At 45.2% G+C, this 20,162-nt stretch overlaps 1 protein-coding gene across 3 annotated transcripts in view; it reads left to right on the plus strand.

Annotated features, from left to right (window-relative positions):
• Positions 1–878: 878 nt before the first annotated feature.
• The window catches only part of LOC115117976 (SPRY domain-containing SOCS box protein 4-like), a 60,099-nt gene continuing 40,815 nt past the window's right edge, over positions 879–20,162 (plus strand). For 2 of the 3 annotated variants that reach the window (XM_065024316.1, XM_029646493.2), the window contains exon 1: positions 879–1,244. The gene's annotated coding sequence lies outside the window, so the exon portion shown is untranslated. Of the gene's footprint in view, positions 1,245–11,089; positions 11,178–20,162 lie in introns of all 3 variants that reach the window. The other variant, XM_065024317.1, reaches the window with a different exon arrangement.

Consider the following 20,162-nt stretch of genomic DNA (forward strand, 5'->3'; position numbering starts at 1 on the left):
ACTGAGCCAGATATCTATGTGTCTGGGGAGAGGCTCCAGGTGGTATCTGATACTACTGAGCCAGATATCTATGTGTCTGGGGAGAGGCTCCAGGTGGTATCTGATGCTACTGAGCCAGATATCTATGTGTCTGGGGAGAGGCTCCAGGTGGTATCTGATACTACTGAGCCAGATATCTATGTGTCTGGGGAGAGGCTCCAGGTGGTATCTGATACTTGATTCCAACCTCTCTTTTAAAAAGCAGGTGAGAAAGGTAACTCAAATAACCAAATCCAACCTCGTTCATTTCCAATTCATACGAAATTGTCAGACTACAGAGGTAGCCAAACTGAACTTCAATGCATTGATACTTCCCCACTTAACATACTGCTTGACTAGTTGGGCCCAAGCTTGCTGTACAACATTAAAGCCCAGTCAGTCTGTCTACAATCAGGCTCTCAAGGTGCTTGATAGAAAGCCAATAGCCATAATCACTGTTACATCCTCAGAAAACATAAGATCCCGAGTTGGGGAAATATTGCGCAATATCGCAACACGTCTTGTATTTAAGATCCTGAATGGCCTGGCTCCCCCTCCACTTTGTACTTTTGTCAAACATAAAACCCAAACCCACGGCAACAGATCCACGAGGTCTGCCATGAGAGGTGACTGTATAGTTCCCTTAAACAGAACATGTAAGGTACTTGGACTAAGGAGTAACGTTAGGCTCCTTTAGTCCAATATTGGGCAATGTAGGCCTATGCTATTTAGTAACATTTAGGCTAGTTGCATAGAAAAAGTCATTTCAAATTTAGACTAGGATACTTCTTCACTCCCCGAGGTCAGTGTTGTGAGCAAAACTAGCTAGTCGAATTATTATATCCTCGCCACGAAAATTGGGCTGACTTTAGGACTGCGGAAAGAAATGGCTCTGCTGTTGCCCTAGCCATCACCTATTACCGATCCTATCCCTCGAGCGACTTGGCCAATCAGTGCGTATCAGCGACACATGAACGATGATTTCCACGGAATGGCTCGCGGAACAAAGAAGCCGCCCGTCGCGAATCCCGTATCGGTAGATAGAGAGAATTAGCCGATAAAACAGCACAGAAGAGTAAAGTTAGTACGGCTTGGGTGAAATAAAATGATTATCTTCGACGCATAATAGAAAAAAAAGTCCAACGTTTTTTTATGCTCAAGGAGAGAACTTGGCGTCGTGAGGGCTTTTGTCGGTCGCGAGGCGAGGCTTTTGGCTACATTGGAACGTAAGTAAAATATGTCTTGCCTGCTTTCATTTTTTCCCATCGAATATAATAATGTTTGAACACATTTGATAGTGTTGTTCAATATGCTCTCTATTGTTGACGTTTAGAAAACTTGGCAGTGTTTACAACTTTGTCGCACTGGGTTGGGTATGTTTTGTTGTTGTACATGTTGTTTTTATGAAGCTGCAGCAACTCAATAAGCCATTCGTACGAGAAGGCTAATTTAGGACTTTATTGAAATAAAATTACGTCGACTGGGAAGCGATGCTTGGTAACTTGAGAAGCATAACTTGTCTTTGGCATTTACTTGTAAATTACATTTTTATTTTATTTTTTTACAATTAATTAATCCCACCGTTTACAAGAGCTTGGGAAATAATGACAACATATTAATAAACTTATTATGATTAGAATGTTTTCGAAACGATATTCTGAAAAGGTTCTGAGTGGCTACAAGCAAATAAACATAATTTCCCCCAAAATATGTTGTTGACAACATGTAGAATATTCAGGATATAATTCTGTCGAAAACTGGGACACTGAGTAGGCCACCGTAATGGTTATTAATTACATCAGGAAAGCACTTTTTTTGCTTTAAGTATTAGCCCACTGTATTGTAGTCTACTCCTTTGCAGAATGTGCATGTCGGCTTGCTATTTGATACCCTGCATTGGGCAGTTTCCTATTGTCACAGCTGAATTTACGTCAGTGTAGTCTTTGATTCTACAGACAGACAGGTGGGCAAACAGGAGAGATATTTTACAGCGGGGGTAGGTTTACCAAAACGGACGCCTATTCAAGTGGATCTGTTGCAGTTTATTGGTCATTTTTAAATGGTAAATGCCTTATCTCCTGGAGGGACAGTAACCACAACATCTGCCTGACCTGGCCCTTCCGGGCAGGAACACTGTCCAGATGAAGTGTGACGGGATTACCGTGGGATGGACCTAAAGAGCCAGTTATCATATTGATGTGCTTTTCTTTCCTTAATGCGTCTTAGTGGATGGTACATTAAACCTCTTTGTCACCAGAGTAGGCCTTGCTTACTCTTCTGACTAGGCCTACAACTAACCCATTTATATGGAAATCCATGACCAGTTTTTGGCTGTTGTATAGGCCCAATCAATGAATGATCCCGTGGGAAGTATTCAGATAGTTCCTAGTATAGAACCATTCACAGCCCGCACACTCAATTATTAACATCTGGGGTTTGAACTCACAACCTCAGTCATGTCAGGTGACCTATGAACCCTATAGCCACCTAGATGGGCGACATCCATAGTGCATCATGACCACACCGATGCAGAGCTGGAATAGGCACACTGTTGGAAGTTGTCGTTGACCAAACACACAAGCTATTTCTATGTGAACAAATTAAGACTTTCAGCATGCTTATAGAGAAGAGCACTCAACATTTACTGTACTGACACAAATTACTAATGATTGGTTGAAATACATTTATAATATCACATTTTATTTGTCACGTGCTGAAAACAACAGGTGTTCACCTTACCGTGAAATGCTTACTTGCAAGCCCTTAACCAACAATGCAGTTCAAGAAATAGAGTTAAGAACATATTTACAAAATAAAAAGTACCACAAAATAACAACGAGGCTTTGTGCCGGTACAGAGTCAATGTGCGGGTGTACAGGTTAGTCAAGGTAATTTGTACATGTAGGTAGGGGTAAAGTGACTATATACATAGATAATAAACAGAGAGTAGGAGCTGTGTAAAAACAAAGGAGGGGGTCAATGTAAATAGTCCAGTTGGCCGTTTCATTAATTGTTCAGCAGTCTGATGGCTTGGGGGTAGAAGCTGTTAAGGAGCCATTTGGACCTAGACTTGGTGCTCTGGTACCGCTTGCCGTGCGGTAGCAGAGAGCAGTCTATGACTTGGGTGACTGGAGTCACAATTTTTGGGCCTTCCTCTGACACTGCCTACTATACAGGTCCTTGATGGCAGGACGCTTGGCTCAGTGATGTACTGGGCTGTGTGCATTACCCTCTAATGCCTTACGGTCAGATGCCGAGTGGTTGCCATACCAGGCGGTGATGCAACTGGACAGGATACTCTCGATAATGCAGCTGTAGAACCTTTTGAGGATCTGGGGACCCATGCCAAATCTTTTCGGTCTCCTGAAGGGGAATATGGGTTGTCGTGCCTCTTCACAACTTTTTGGGTGTGTTTGGATTGTAGGATCTGCCGCCTTTGATATTATTGACCATAACCTGTTATGGTTTTTCAACCTCTGCTCTGAATCCAGGATATAGCAATCTATCTAATAGAACATTGTGTTTTCTTTAATGGAAGCTTCTCTAATGTTAAACATGGGAAGTGTGGTGTGCAGGGCATCTCTAGGCCCTCTACTCTTTTCTATTTTTACCAATGACCTGCCACTGGCATTAACCTGTTGCTTCTACCCGGGACGCTTGCGTCCCAACTAGAGCTCTGGAAATGAAAATGCGCTACGCTAAATGCTAATAGTATTAGTTAAAACTCAAAAGTTCATTAAAATACACATGCAGGGTATCGAATTAAAGCTACACTCGTTGTGAATCCAGGCAACAAGTCAGATTTTTAAAATGCTTTTCGGCGAAAGCATGAGAAGCTATTATCTGATAGCATGCAACACCCCAAAAGACCCACAGGGGACGTAAACAAAATAATTAGCATTTCGGCGTTACACAAACCGCACAATAAAATAGAAAACATTCATTACCTTTCACCATCTTCTTTGTTGGCACTCCTAGATGTCCCATAAACACTATTTGGGTCTTTATTTCGATTAAATCGGTCCATATAAAGCCTAGATATCGTTATATGTAGACTGTGTGATAAACGAAAAAAACATCGTTTCAAAACGTAACGTCATTTTTTAAAATTCAAAAAGTCGACGATAAACTTTCACAAAACACTTCGAAATACGTTTGTAATGCAACTTTAGGTATTAGTAAACGTTAATAAGCGATAAAATTCATCAGGAGGCGATGTAAAGATCATTAGCTGTCCGTCTGGAAAAATGTCCGGCTAGAAACTCAACGAAAATATCTGGTCCTAGACCGGATTAGATACGGTGTCCTGTATGTGTTTGACCAAGAAAAAACTCGAAGGGAAATGACAAGACTCTAGACACCCTGTGGAAGCTGTAGGTACTGCAACCTCAGTCAATTAATTGTGGTTCACGTTTATCAATGGGTTCAAGTAGCGCATGGATATATTTTCCCCATTTTCAGTGATCAGTTTTTCCTGTGCTTTTCGATGTAAATGCCGTTCTGGTAAAGCCACAGCAGTGATTTAACCAGTTTTTTAAATGTCTGAGTGTTTTCTATCCACACAGACTAAGCAAATGCATATACTATATTCCTGGCATGAGTAGCAGGGCGCTGAAATGTTGCGCGATTTTTAACAGAATGTTCAAAAAAGTAGAGGGTCGACTGAAGAGGTTAAAGAAAGCTACTGACATTAAAGAAAGCTACTGACATTAAAGAAAGCTACTGACATTAAAGAAAGCTACTGGCATTAAAGAAAGCTACTGGCATTAAAGAAAGCTACTGACATTAAAGAAAGCTACTGACATTAAAGAAAGCTACTGGCATTGAAGAAAGCTACTGGCATTGAAGAAAGCTACTGACATTAAAGAAAGCTACTGGCATTAAAGAAAGCTACTGGCATTAAAGAAAGCTACTGGCATTAAAGAAAGCTACTGGCATTAAAGAAAGCTACTGGCATTAAAGAAAGCTACTGACATTAAAGAAAGCTACTGACATTAAAGAAAGCTACTGGCATTGAAGAAAGCTACTGACATTAAAGAAAGCTACTGACATTAAAGAAAGCTACTGACATTAAAGAAAGCTACTGGCATTAAAGAAAGCTACTGGCATTAAAGAAAGCTACTGACATTAAAGAAAGCTACTGGCATTAAAGAAAGCTACTGGCATTAAAGAAAGCTACTGGCATTAAAGAAAGCTACTGGACAAGAAAGCTACTGACATTAAAGAAAGCTACTGACATTAAAGAAAGCTACTGGCATTAAAGAAAGCCACTGGCATTAAAGAAAGCCACTGGCATTAAAGAAAGCTACTGGCATTAAAGAAAGCTACTGGCATTGAAGAAAGCTACTGGCATTGAAGAAAGCTACTGACATTAAAGAAAGCTACTGGCATTAAAGAAAGCTACTGACATTAAAGAAAGCTACTGGCATTAAAGAAAGCTACTGACATTAAAGAAAGCTACTGACATTAAAGAAAACCTTTGTCCATGTACGGTAATGATTCAATGCTATAAATAGTCATTATATCATATTATATGTTTTAAACAACTAGATCTGATTTGCACATATATTAAATGTTAAAATAATGAATAATTTTAGTACAGTGTGTAGTCCAACACTCAAAAAAAAAACGAACATATATTTAATTTCAAACCAGCAACCACAGCTAGTGAATCACTGTAAAAGTTGCTGTCAGTTTTAGGATGGGTGGCCAGTAATAAACTGGTCCTGAACATCTCTAAAACTAAGAGCAATGTATTTGGTACAAATCATTCCTAAGTTCTAGACCTCCTTTGAATCTGGTAATGAATGGTGAGGCTTTTTAGACTAAATTACTTGCTTTTACTTTAGATTGTTTTTAGTCAGGGACAGTCCTAAACCATTGAATCAATATGTTGACAATCTCGGTCAACTGAAAGTAATCTGTTCTTTTGACCAATCGTTTGGTTGAAATGTTTAAATGGGTATTTTTGTGTTTTGTGTTTTAATAAAATCAACTATATGTATTGAGCTTGTCTGATGCTTTAAGCACACTGTTTGATTAAGCTTGTGCTAGTGAACTTGCAACATTGATTAACATTCTGGACCCTCAGTTTCCTGTGCCAGTGAGCTCAGGACACACAGGGTAAGGGGTCATCAGGTAGGCCAATTTTATGACATTTCCACTGGATCAGAGCATTACATTTTTCCCTATTCATGCTGAGTGGTTATCAAAAGGGAAAGAGCTTGATCCCCCACCCCCCAAATACATTTAGGAATGATTGTTTTTCATCCATTGAGAATGACAGACTTTGTTTGCTTGCTGTTTGAGGTGAAGAAAACATTACTTTGAGAAGCTCCATAGCTCATTAGTGGTAGTGCGTTTTAAACATTTATATGCCTACATTTGCGCGCAGGCCAGGAAACCAATAGGCCTACCTCTGTGTAATCGGGTGCGTGTCCAAGCAAAAGACAATGACTAAATTGACAAAACTTGTGAATGTAATTAAATGAACCAAAACTTGTTTCTCACAAGCATAGGTTGTGTTCTCTGCAAACAACATGCCCACTCTGGCAATGAGAATGGTAAAAGACTGGAATAATAATATATTGAATGCATTAACAGAAAGTACTGTAACCAAACAAACATTGTAGGTTAGGAATTAACGGTAAATGTACTACTGGTGAGATATGTAATGGGGAATTGATAGACCTTAACAATCAAATGCAAACAATTCACACAATGAAGTTGTGAAGCAATGAATTTTCACAAATGAACGGAAGAGTGCATTCTGGAGAGACGTGCATCTTAGCCACACTCTCCTTCTTCTTGGACTGTGCCATCCCCACTGCCTCGTCAATGGATTAGTCTAGGCCTCTGTAATTAATTAGTTCACTGAGATGGGCGTGAATCAGACAGGTGTATCGTGTGCCATTTAAAAAATTATATATTAGTACCAGTTAAAAGTGTGGACACAACTACTCATTCAAGGGTTTTTCTTTATTTTTTACATTTTTTTACATTGTAGAATAATAGTAAAGACATCAAAACTATGAAATAACAAATGGAATCATGTAGTAACCAAAAAAGTGTTAAATATATAAAAAATTCTTCAAAGTAGCCACCTGTTCCTTGATGCACACTCTTAGCATTACCTCAACCAGTTTCACCTGGAATATTTTTTCAACAGTCTTGAAGGAGTTCCCACATATGCTAAGCACTTGTTGGCTGCTTTTCCTTCACTCTGCGGTCCAACTCATCCCAAACCATCTCAATTGGGTTGAGGTCGGATGATTGTGGAGGTCAGGTCATCTGATGCAGCACTCATCACTCTCTTTCTTGGTCAAATAGCCTACACAGCCTGGAGGTGTGTTGGGTCATTGTCCTGTTGAAAATCAAATGATGGTCTTACTAAGCGCAAACCAGATGGGATGGTGTATCGCTGCAGAATCCTGTGGTAGCCATGCTGGTTAAGTGTGCCTTGAATTCTAAATAAATCACAGACCGTGTCACCAGCAAAGACCCATCACACCTTCTCCTCCATGCTTCACAGTGGGAACCACACATGCATAGATCATCCGTTCACCAACTCTGCGTCTCACGAAGACGCAGCGGTTGGAACCAAATATCTCAAATTTGGTCTCATTGGAGGACATCAAAGGACAGATTTCCACCAGTCTAACGTCCATTGCTCATGTTTCTTGGCCCAAGCAAGTCTTTTCTTCTTATTGGTGTCCTTTTAGTAGTTGTTTCTTTGCAGCAATTCGACCATGAAGGCCTGATTTCATGCAGTCTCCTCTGAGCAGTTGATGTTGAGATGTCTGTTACTTGAACTCTGTGAATAATTTATTTGGGCTGGAATTTGTGAGGCTGGTAACTAATGAAATTATCCTCTGCAGCAGAGGTAACTCTGGGTCTTACTTTCCTGTGGCGGTCCTCATGTGAGCCTGTTTCATCATAGTGCTTGATGGTTTTTGCGACTGCACTTGAAGAAAGTTCTCTAAATTTTCTAGATTCACTGACCATGTCTTAAAGTAATGATGGACTTTTTCACTTTGCTTATTTAAGCTGTTCTTGACATAATATGGACTTGGTATTTTGCCAAATAGGGCTATCTTCTGTTTACCATCTCTACATTGGCACATCACAACCGATTGGCTCAAAAGCATTAACAAGGAAAGAAATGCCACAAATTAACTTTTGACAAGGCACCCCAATTAATTAAAATGCATTCCAAGTGACTTCCTCATGATGCTGGTTGAGAGATTGCCAAGAGTGTGCAAAGCTGTCATCAAGGCAAAGGGTGACTATTTTGAAGAATCTAAAATATATTTTTATTTAACTTTTTTTTTTTTGGTTACGACATGATTCCATATGTGCTTTTTTATAGTTTTGATGTCTTCAATATTATTCTACAATGTAGAAAACAGTAAAAATAAAGAAACCCTTGAATGAGTAGGCGTTCAAACTTTTGACGGGTGCTGTGTCTCTCTCAAGATAAACCAAACAATCGACCAGTCGACTAATTGGGGTCAGTCCTTTCAATGGTTGTAAATCTGTGTAGAGGTCTGTCCGTGATATAGATTCTCTGCTTATTTGACATCACACTCCACAAAGCAAGTCCTAAAACTTGACTAGTTTTATCTTGATTATTGTCCAGTCACATGGTCTAGTGCTGCAAAGAAGTACCTAGTTAAGGCTGCTGCTGGCCCAAAACAGAGTTTCACATTTAGCTTTTCATTGTAATCAGAGGGCTAATATCAAAACTATGCATGCCAGTCTCTCTTGGCTAAGAGTTGAGGAAAGACTGACTGCATCACTTCTTGATTTTATAAGAAACATTCATGTGTAGGAAATTCCAAATGGTTTGAATAGTAAACTTGCACACAGCACTGATACACACACACTTTTCACAGTCCCCAGGTCCAGAACAAATTCAAGGGAACATACAGTATTATACAGAGCCATTATTGCATTTTAATTCTCTTCCATCTTAACTACTGCAAGTGAACAGCAAACCTGGTTTCAAAAAACGAACAATGCTTCACCTCATGGCACGCTTCTCCCCCAAGTGACCTTCTTGTTGTGTGTATGTACTGACACGTATGTGTTACTGATAGATGCACAATACATGTTCATGTTTTAAAATATATGTAAATGAATGTCTTTTTCATTGTCGGACCCCTTTAAGACTAGCTGTTGCCATTGGCTAATGAGGATCCTAATAAAAACAAATGGACAGAATGTCTACTCCTGGTCTGAGGATTGACCTCAGAAATCAGGATAGCTTGGATCAGAGCAAAGAAGGATGATTTCTAGACCTACACATTGGGCTTTGAGTTTCTTTGTCCATCTGTGTGGATTCACCTTAAACTAAATATGAACTAATAATGAGCTGTCTGTAAACCCTTTGACCCCCCTAAAGGATGTCATATGTGTATGGAGTGCGATAAGTAAAAGCACAGTTTGCGGAACACATCTGTCTTGTCTTTTAGACTGCTTCTAAGGACAGCCAGTGAGTGGTATACTTAATTTGAGAGCGTGTGCTAGATCCTGGAAGAAAGATTGTGATGGAACACCCCTCAGCACACCACCCCTGAATACACTATAATGTAACCAGTTTATATTGTGGTGTTTGTTGCATAGCCTACTGTCACATGCAGTACAAACAGGCTGTGCATGTGACTACTGTATTGCTATAAACATCACACACAGGGTCCGTGCTTCCTGAGTGTGTGTTCAATGGAGTGGTGGTGTTGAGGGAAACAGAATTGCCTACCCTGTCACAATCCTGCTTCACACTCTGGCAATTGGTGCTAATGTTGATAGCTATATGGTTTTCACTGTACCCTACCACAAAGTAAGCTAGCTGTGCTGACACTGACAGGACACCCTAACGTTGTTGTGAGCAGGTTATGTGACCATGAATCAGGTTATGCTGCCCCCCTCTGAGTCTCAGTAGGGGGGCTGGTGTGGCTCAGGGCCATCCTGAGAGAGGCGTTGGCAGCTTGTTTCCGCTTCTTCCATGTTTCTGTCACAGAGGTGGATTTTTTTTTAAGAGTTTATGACGCAGAAGAAGCAACGTTTCTGAGCTACTTTGATGCATGCGGTTATCGCTATGACAACTCTATTACTGCTGCGATATTTAGGTAATTTATTGTGACAAATGAGGTTGCAAATGACTGGCGTGTCACAGGCCTCTCGTTGAGCAGAAATCAGTCGTCCCAGCAAACCACTGTGGTGACATACAGAATATACACTGAATAAAAATATAAACGCAACAATTTCATTGATTTTACGGAGTTACAGTTCATATGAGGAAATGTCAATTGAAATAGATCAATCAATTACATTTTAAAAGGGGCTTTATAAATACTAAAGCCGATGTCACACAGTGCTGTACAGAAACCCAGCCTAAAACCCCAAACAGCAAGCAATGCAGATGTAGAAGCACGGTGGCTAGGAAAAACTCCCTAGAAAGGCAGGAACCTAGAGAGGAACCAGGCTCTGATGGGTGGCCAGTCCTCTTCTGGCTGTGCCGGGAGGCAACTATTACAGTGCATGGCCATGGTGTGTGTGTGAGAGAGAGAGACGAAAACTGCAGGTCCGGGACAAGCAGCACGTCTAGTGAACAGGTCAGGGTTTCTTATCCGCAGGCAGAACAACTTAAATGGGTTCATTAGTCCTTAATCTATGGAATTCACGACTGGGAATACAGATACCTTTTTGTGCATTCAAACTGCCATCGATAAAATGCAATTGTATTCGTTGTCCATAGTTTATGCCTGCTCATACCATAACCCCACTGCCACCATGGGCTGCTGTTAACAATGTTGACATCAGCAAACGGCTTGCCCACATGTCTCCATACACATGGTCTGTGGTTGTGAAGCCAGTTGGACGTACTGCCAAATCCTCTTAAAATGATTTTGGAAGCAGCTTATGGTAGAGACATGAACATTCAATTCTCCCTCTGACAGGTGCATGCTACTCATGTTGATCACCATCTTGGGAACATAGCTTCCAGGAACATTAACGTTATCAGAGCAGCACAAATCATTTCACATCCTCTTCCATCCGTCTGTTCATTCAGAGCTCAGAAGGGATACCCACGGTCCAGGAGGAACGGCATGCAGTAGTTCCTCCGCTCCACCTTGCTCAGAGCCTGTGGGATCATGGAGGTGATGAATGCATTTTAATCTCCACACAAACCAACAGTGCTGCGTCAGCCAGCAGCTGTCCAGAGTCGTGACACACTAGCACTAGTCCCATCGGCCGTGCCTGTGTGTCCTGTAGCCCCCTGTCCCTCCCTCCCCTCACACACACTGCTGAGTCAGTCAAATGGTAATGTTTAGAAATCCCATTCAAAGTGATAGGTCACTGAATGACACACTGGGCTGTAAGGGGGACAGCGGGACAATTTAAAGGCCTTGTTCCCACAGTGTAATATCATATAATTACTGTAGTAGCCTTAATTTAATTGCTCAAGTTGTGGCATGACTCCCATGTTCATTTACTGTCCACAGGCATTTTAATCTGTTTTGGACTAACTCGCTTGGTCTGCACCATTAGTGTGTGTGTGCGCGAGTGAGAGAGAGAGACTCGGTCACAAAGATAATAGATTTTTCAAGCCACTTTTGTACTATAGTTGTAGGCTACTCTTACTGATGTCACTTGTGTCCTGTGATAATAACGATGACAACAGGTTTGCGTGCATTTTGTTTTCTGTAGTCTGTTATGTCCAATTTCATGTAAATGAAGGTTATAATCAGGCAGAATGACCATTATGTTAAGAAGCAACGGTCTAAACAACCAGTTGTTGAACTTAGTTGCCAGGGTAAGCTGTCAAACTGGAAGGTAAGCTGTCAAACTGGAAGGTTGTGTGTGATTACAGATAGATGGTTTGCTGCGTATGTTGTCAACTTACTTGGGGCCTCTGGTTGTTTTTGAGTGATGTGGTATTTCTCTATGCACACTCACAGGACTCTACACTCTCACACACTGACACTCCAACACACACACATTTATACTGGCTACACACACTCACAGGACTCTACACTCTCACACACTGACACTCCAACACACACACATTTATACTGGCTACACACACTCACAGGACTCTACACTCTCACACACTGACACTCCAACACACACACATTTATACTGGCTACACACACTCACAGGACTCTACACTCTCACACACTGACACTCCAACACACACACACACACACACATTTATACTGGCTACACACACTCACAGGACTCTACACTCTCACACACTGACACTCCAACGCACACAACATGCACACACATTTATACTGGCTACACACACTCACAGGACTCTACACTCTCACACACTGACACTCCAACACACACAACATGCACACACATTTATACTGGCTACACACACTCACAGGACTCTACACTCTCACACACTGACACTCCAACACACACAACATGCACACACATTTATACTGGCTACACACACTCGCAGGACTCTACACTCTCACACACTGACACTCCAACACACACAACATGCACACACATTTATACTGGCTACACACACTCGCAGGACTCTACACTCTCACACACTGACACTCCAACACACACACATTTATACTGGCTACACACACTCACAGGACTCTACACTCTCACACACTGACACTCCAACACACACACATTTATACTGGCTACACACACTCACAGGACTCTACACTCTCACACACTGACACTCCAACACACACACACACACACACATTTATACTGGCTACACACACTCACAGGACTCTACACTCTCACACACTGACACTCCAACACACACAACACGCACACACATTTATACTGGCTACACACACTCTACACTCTCACACACTGACACTCCAACACACACAACATGCACACACATTTATACTGGCTACACACACTCTACACTCTCACACACTGACACTCCAACACACACAACATGCACACACATTTATACTGGCTACACACACTCACATACAATCATCATTTACGCTGCTGCTACTTCCCCACACTACACCACCGCCACCAGCCTATATTGTTGACAACAGGCAGGATGTGGCCATGGACTGGTTACACCAAATCCTGACCGGGATTTGTCGGCCAAGGCAATGTTTTTCCACTTCTTAATTTGTCCGGTGTTGGTGATTGCGTACCCACTGGAGCTGCTTCTTGATTTGATCTGATAGGAGTGGAACCCGGTGTGGGGTCGGTCTTTGTCATGGATGGGCTATTGCAGCAGACAACGAGTTGTGCGTTCCGAGATGCCGTTCTGCACACCACTGTTGTACTGCGCCGTTATTTCCCTGTTTTATATAGTAAGCTACGGCACCGTGACTCACTGTCTATAGGAGCTAACCATTTTCCTGGACAGGTGCTGTACCTAATTAACTGGCACCTGAGTGGGGCTTCTTTCTAGTGTTATTTTTGTGTTTTTATTCTACCTTGTTATTTTTAGTACTACATTGATATGGCAAGAATGGCATTTCAATGTACTTAACTTGATGTGGTGATCTGAGTCCCTATGCCTGAACTTATGCCCCCCCCCGTACACACGCAGACCACATCCCCACACACACACCACACCCCCACACACCACACTTACAGGCGATGGATACCTCTCTCCATAGTGGAGGAGAGATGTAGCAGAACAGTCATTCATCTCTTTTCCAGATCTGAGGGTGAGAGGCTCCTCAGAGACTTGCACCCACACATTTCTGGAGTTCTGCAGTACTGAACATGCATGCTGAAGCTATGGTACCCCACACATGCACACAACAGCATATTGACTGCTGTGAACACGTATTCATGTCTATATTGGTACGTTGGTTCTGGTAACATATTTGTGAAGAGTAGGATGGCAATCCAAGTGCATTGTTCATCTTTCTGGGACGCGGGAGAAGGGGATGGGGGAGACTGCGATGGGGGAGAAGGGGATGGGGGAGAAGGGGATGGAGGGAGATGGGGGGAGAAGGGGATGGAGATAAGGAGATGGGGGGAGAAGGGGATGGAGATAAGGAGATGGGGGAGAAGGGGATGGCGATAAGGGGATGAGGGAGACGGGGGGAAGGGGAGAAGGGGATGGGGGCGAAGGGGATGGTGGGAGACTGGGCGAAGGGGATGGTGGGGAGACTGGGAGAAGGGGATGGAGGGAGACGGGGAGACGGCGATACGGGGGATGGAGGGAGACGGGGATGGAGAGAGACTGGGATGGAGGGAGACGAGGAGACAGGGATGGAGGGAGACAGGGATGGAGGGAGACAGGGATGGAGGGAGACAGGGATGGGGGAGAAGGGGATGGAGGGAGATAAGGAGGGGGAGAAGGGGATGGAGATAGGGAGATGGGGGGAGAAGGGGATGGAGATAAGGAGATGGGGGAGAAGGGGATGGCGATAAGGGGATGAGGGAGACGGGGGGAAGGGGAGAAGGGGATGGGGGCGAAGGGGATGGTGGGAGACTGGGCGAAGGGGATGGTGGGGAGACTGGGAGAAGGGGATGGAGGGAGACGGGGAGACGGCGATACGGGGGGATGGAGGGAGACGGGGATGGAGAGAGACTGGGATGGAGGGAGACGAGGGAGACAGGGATGGAGGGAGACAGGGATGGAGGGAGACAGGGATGGAGGGAGACAGGGATGGAGGGAGAAGGGGATGGAGGGAGAAGGGGATGGAGGGAGAAGGGGATGGAGGGAGAAGGGGATGGAGGGAGAAGGGGATGGAGGGAGACGAGGGGGATGGAGGGAGACGGGGAGACGGCGATGGAGGGAGACAGGGATGGAGGGAGACGGGGATGGAGGGAGAAGGGGATGGAGGGAGACGAGGGGGATGGAGGGAGACGAGGGGGTGGAGGGAGACGAGGGGGATGGAGGGAGACGGGGAGACGGCGATGGAGGGAGACGGGGATGGAGGGAGACGGGGATGGAGGGAGAAGGGGATGGAGGGAGATGGGGATGGAGGGAGACGGGGGGGTGGAGGGAGACGAGGGGATGGAGGGAGACGGGGAGACGGCGATGGAGGGAGACAGGGATGGAGGGAGACGGGGATGGAGGGAGACGGGGATGGAGGGAGAAGGGGATGGAGGGAGAAGGGGATGGAGGGAGACGGGGATGGAGGGAGACGGGGCGAAGGGGATGGTGGGAGACGGGGCGAAGGGGATGGTGGGAGACGGGGCGAAGGGGATGGTGGGGAGACTGGGAGAAGGGGATGGAGGGAGACGGCGATACGGGGAGACTGGGATGGAGGGAGACTGGGATGGAGAGAGACTGGGATGGAGGGAGACGGGGAGACGGCGATGGAGGGAGACGAGGGAGACAGGGATGGAGGGAGAAGGGGATGGAGGGAGAAGGGGATGGAGGGAGACGGGGATGGAGGGAGAAGGAGATGGGGATGGAGGGAGACGAGGGGGTGGAGGGAGACGAGGGGGATGGAGGGAGACAGGGATGGAGGGAGACGGGGATGGAGGGAGACGGGGATGGAGGGGATGGAGGGAGACGAGGGGGGTGGAGGGAGACGAGGGGGATGGAGGGAGACGAGGGAGACGGGGATGGAGGGAGACGGGGATGGAGGGAGAAGGGGAGACGGCGATGGAGGGAGATGGGGAGAAGGGGATGGAGGGAGACGAGGGGGTGGAGGGAGACGAGGGGGATGGAGGGAGACGGGGATGGAGAGAGACGGGGATGGAGGGAGACGGCGATGGAGGGAGACGAGGGGGATGGAGGGAGACTGGGATGGAGGGAGATGGGGAGAAGGGGATGGAGGGAGACGAGGGGATGGAGGGAGAAGGGGATGGAGGGAGATGGGGAGAAGGGGATGGAGGGAGACTGGGATGGAGAGAGACTGGGATGGAGGGAGACGGGGAGACGGCGATGGATGGAGGGAGAAGGGGATGGAGGGAGAAGGGGATGGAGGGAGAAGGGGATGGAGGGAGACGGGGATGGAGGGAGATGGGGAGAAGGGGATGGAGGGAGATGGGGAGAAGGGGATGGAGGGGGATGGGGAGAAGGGGATGGAGGGAGACGGGATGGAGAGAGACTGGGATGGAGGGAGACGGGGAGACGGCGATGGAGGGAGACGAGGGGGATGGAGGGAGACAGGGATGGAGGGAGACGGGGATGGAGGGAGATGGGGAGAAGGGGATGGAGGGAGACGAGGGGGATGGATGGAGGGAGATGGGGAGAAGGGGATGGAGGGAGACGAGGGAGATGGGGAGAAGGGGATGGAGGGAGACTGGGATGGAGGGAGACGGGGCGAAGGGGATGGGGGAGACTGGGAGAAGGGGATGGAGGGAGACGGGGCGAAGGGGATGGGGGAGACTGGGCGAAGGGGATGGGGGAGACTGGGAGAAGGGGATGGAGGGAGACTGGGATGGAGAGAGACTGGGATGGAGGGAGACGGGGATGGGGGAGACGGCGATGGGGGAGAAGGGGATGGGGAGACGGCGATGGAGGGAGACGGGATGGGGAGACGGCGATGGGGGAGACGGCGATGGAGGGAGAAGGGGATGGAGGGAGAAGGGGAGAAGGGGATGGAGGGAGACGGAGACGGGGATGGAGGGAGATGGGGAGGGAGAAGGGGATGGAGATGGGGAGGGAGAAGGGGATGTAGGGAGAAGGGGATGGAGGGAGACTGGGATGGAGGGAGATGGAGGGGGGTGTAGGGAGAAGGGATGTAGGGAGAAGGGGATGGAGGGAGACTGGGATGGAGGGAGACGGGATGGATGGAGGGAGACGGGGAGACGGCGATGGAGGGAGACGGGAATGGAGGGAGACAGGGATCAATAAAAGAGGGGGAGACTGATGGAATGCGGCGACATGGGAGTAAGATTGGGGGAAAATGGATCTGGCAGTGAGAGAGAATTCTTTAAAGTCTCCGATTGCAATTTCCCTCCCCGAGTCGCTTTAAAAAATATACACTGCTCAAAACAATAAAGGGAACACTTAACAACACTGTCATCTCAGATTTTCAAAATATGCTTTTCAACCATAGCTACACAAGCATTTGTGTAAGAGTATTGATAGCTAGCATAGCATTAAGCCTGGCATTCAGCAGGCAACATTTTCACAAAAACAAGAAAAGCATTCAAAATAAAATAATTTACCTTTGAAGAACTTCGGATGTTTTCAATGAGGAGACTCTCAGTTAGATAGCAAATGTTCAGTTTTTCCAAAAAGATTATTTGTGTAGGAGAAATCGCTCCGTTTTGTTCATCACGTTTGGCTATAAGAAAAAAACCCGAAAATTCAGTCATTACAAACGCCAAACTTTTTTCCAAATTAACTCCATAATATCGACAGAAACATGGCAAACGTTGTTTAGAATCAATCCTCAAGGTGTTTTTCACATATCTATTCGATGATAAGTCATTCGTGACAGTTTGGTTTCTCCTCTGAAGCAAATGGTAAAATAGACGCAGCTGGAGATTACGCAATAATTGCAACGGAGGACACCAACCGGAGCACCTGGTAAATGTAGTCTCTTATGGTCAATCTTCCAATGATAAGCCTACAAATACGTCACAATGCTGCAGACACCTTGGGGAAACGACAAAGTGTAGGCTCATTCCTTGCGCATTCACAGCCATATAAGGAGACATTGGAACAAAGCGCATTCAAAATCTGGGGCATTTCCTGTTTGAAATTTCATCTTGGTTTCGCCTGTAGCATCAGTTCTGTGGCACTCACAGATAATATCTTTGCAGATTTGGAAACGTCAGAGTGTTTTCTTTCCAAAGCTGTCAATTATATGCATAGTCGAGCATCTTTTCGTGACACAATATCTTGTTTAAAACGGGAACGTTTTTTTAATCCATAAATTAAGAGCGCCCCCTATATCCAAGAAGTTAAACAACACAATGTAACTCCAAGTCAATCACACTTCTGTGAAATCAAACTGTCCACTTAGGAAGCAACACTGATTGACAATACATTTCACATACTGTTGTGCAAATGGAATAGACAACAGGTGGAAATTATAGGCAATTAGCAAAACACCCCCAATAAAGGAGTGGTTCTGCAGGTGGGGACTACAGACCACTTCTCAGTTCCTATGCTTCCTGGCTGATGTTTTGGTCACTTTTGAATGCTGGTGGTGCTTTCACTCTAGTGGTAGCATGAAACGAAGTCTACAACTCACACAAGTGGCTCAGGTAGAGCAGCTCGTGCCATCCTGCATATCAATGCGAGCTGTGGTAAGAAGGTTTGCTGTGTCTGTCAGCGTAGTGTCCAGAGCATGGAGGCGCTACCAGGAGACAGGCCGTACATCAGGAGACGTGGAGAAGGCCGTAGGAGGGCAACAACCCAGCAGCCGGACCGCTACCTCCGCCTTTTTGCAAGGAGGAGCACCGCCAGAGCTCTGCAAAATTACCTCCAACAGGCCATAAATGTGCATGTGACTGCTCAAACGGTCAGAAACAGACTCCATGAGGGTGGAATGAGGGCCCGACGTCCACAGGTGAGGGTTGTGCTTACAGCCCAACACCGTGCAGGACGTTTGGCATTTGCCAGAGAACACCAAGATTGGCAAATTCGCCACTGGCGCCCTGTGCTCTTCACAAATGAAAGCAGGTTCACACTGAGCACATGTGACAGACGTGACAGTCTGGATACGCCGTGGAGAACGTTCTGCTGCCTGCAACATCCTCCAGCATGACCGGTTTGGCGGTGGGTCAGTTATGGTGTGGGGTGACATTTCTTTGGGGAGCCGCACAGCCCTCCATGTGCTCGCCAGAGGTAGCCTGACTGCCATTAGGTACCGAGATGAGATCCTCAGACCCCTTGTGAGACCATATGCTGGTGCGGTTGGCCCTGGGTTCCTCCTAATGCAAGACAATGCTAGACCTCATGTGGCTGGAGTGTGTCAGCAATTCCTGCAAACTATATATATATATATAGTTTGAGCCGGGCACTTCTAAACTTGTTCTTTTATCACGAGTAGCTGCTTATAAAGATAACAAGAAAATGGTGGATTTAATAAGTGATTGTAACAATGATAACTAGAGAGTGAGCAAGAGCAGATGTTGGCCCTGGGAACTTTGAGAAATATGTGATTCCTCTCCTGTCTTGAAGTGACAGCTCATCACATTTCTCATTTGCATTAGATAGAGTAGCATGAAGGACCACTTGGGTTCAGCCAACTCTAACACAAAGCACTGTCCCAAGTTAAACATCAGTTTTTTTTTCTGTCACGTGTTGTTCAGATCAATCCCCTGGCCCCACGTGGCCTAGATCTGAAAGGATTGGAGTTTAGTGTTCTAATCATCATGTATGGCATTTATTGGGTTTTCCCACCAGGTTGGTCTTTCAGTTTTGTTAAAATAAAATGTTATTAGTCACGTGCTCTGAATACAACAGGTGTAGACTTTACAGTGAAATGCAGAATACAACAGGTGTAGACTTTACAGTGAAATGCAGAATACAACAGGTGTAGACTTTACAGTGAAATGCTGAATACAACAGGTGTAGACTTTACAGTGAAATGCTGAATGTGTAGACCTTTCAGTGAAATGCAGAATACAACAGGTGTAGACCTTACAGTGAAATGCTTACTTACGAGCCCCTAACCAACAATGCAGTTTAAAAAAAAGAAGAATAAGAAATAAAAGCAACAAGTAATTAAAGAGCAGCAGTAAAATAACAATACTGAGACTATATACGGGGGGGGGGGGGGGGGGGGTACAGAGTCAATGTGTGGGGGCACCAGTTAGTTGAGGTAATATGTACAGTGGGGCAAAAATGATTTAGTCAGCCACCAATTGTGCAACTTCTCCCACTTAAAAAGATGAGAGGCCTGTAATTTTCATCATAGGTACACTTCAACTATGACAGACAAAATTAGAAAAAAAATCCAGAAAATCACATGATGGTGGAAAATAAGTATACAAACAAGCAAGATTTCTGGCTCTCACAGACCTGTAACTTCTTCTTTAAGAGGCTCCTCTGTCCTCCGCTCGTTACCTGTATTAATGGCACCTGTTTGAACTTGTTATCAGTATAAAAGACACCTGTCCACAACCTCAAACAGTCACACTCCAAACTCCACTATGGCCAAGACCAAAGAGCTGTCAAAGGACACCAGAAACAAAATTGTAGACCTGCACCAGGCTGGGAAGACTGAATCTGCAATAGGTAAGCAGCTTGGTTTGAAGAAATC

The sequence above is a fragment of the Oncorhynchus nerka genome, linkage group LG11, assembly GCF_034236695.1.
Source record: "Oncorhynchus nerka isolate Pitt River linkage group LG11, Oner_Uvic_2.0, whole genome shotgun sequence".
NCBI lineage: Eukaryota > Metazoa > Chordata > Actinopteri > Salmoniformes > Salmonidae > Oncorhynchus > Oncorhynchus nerka.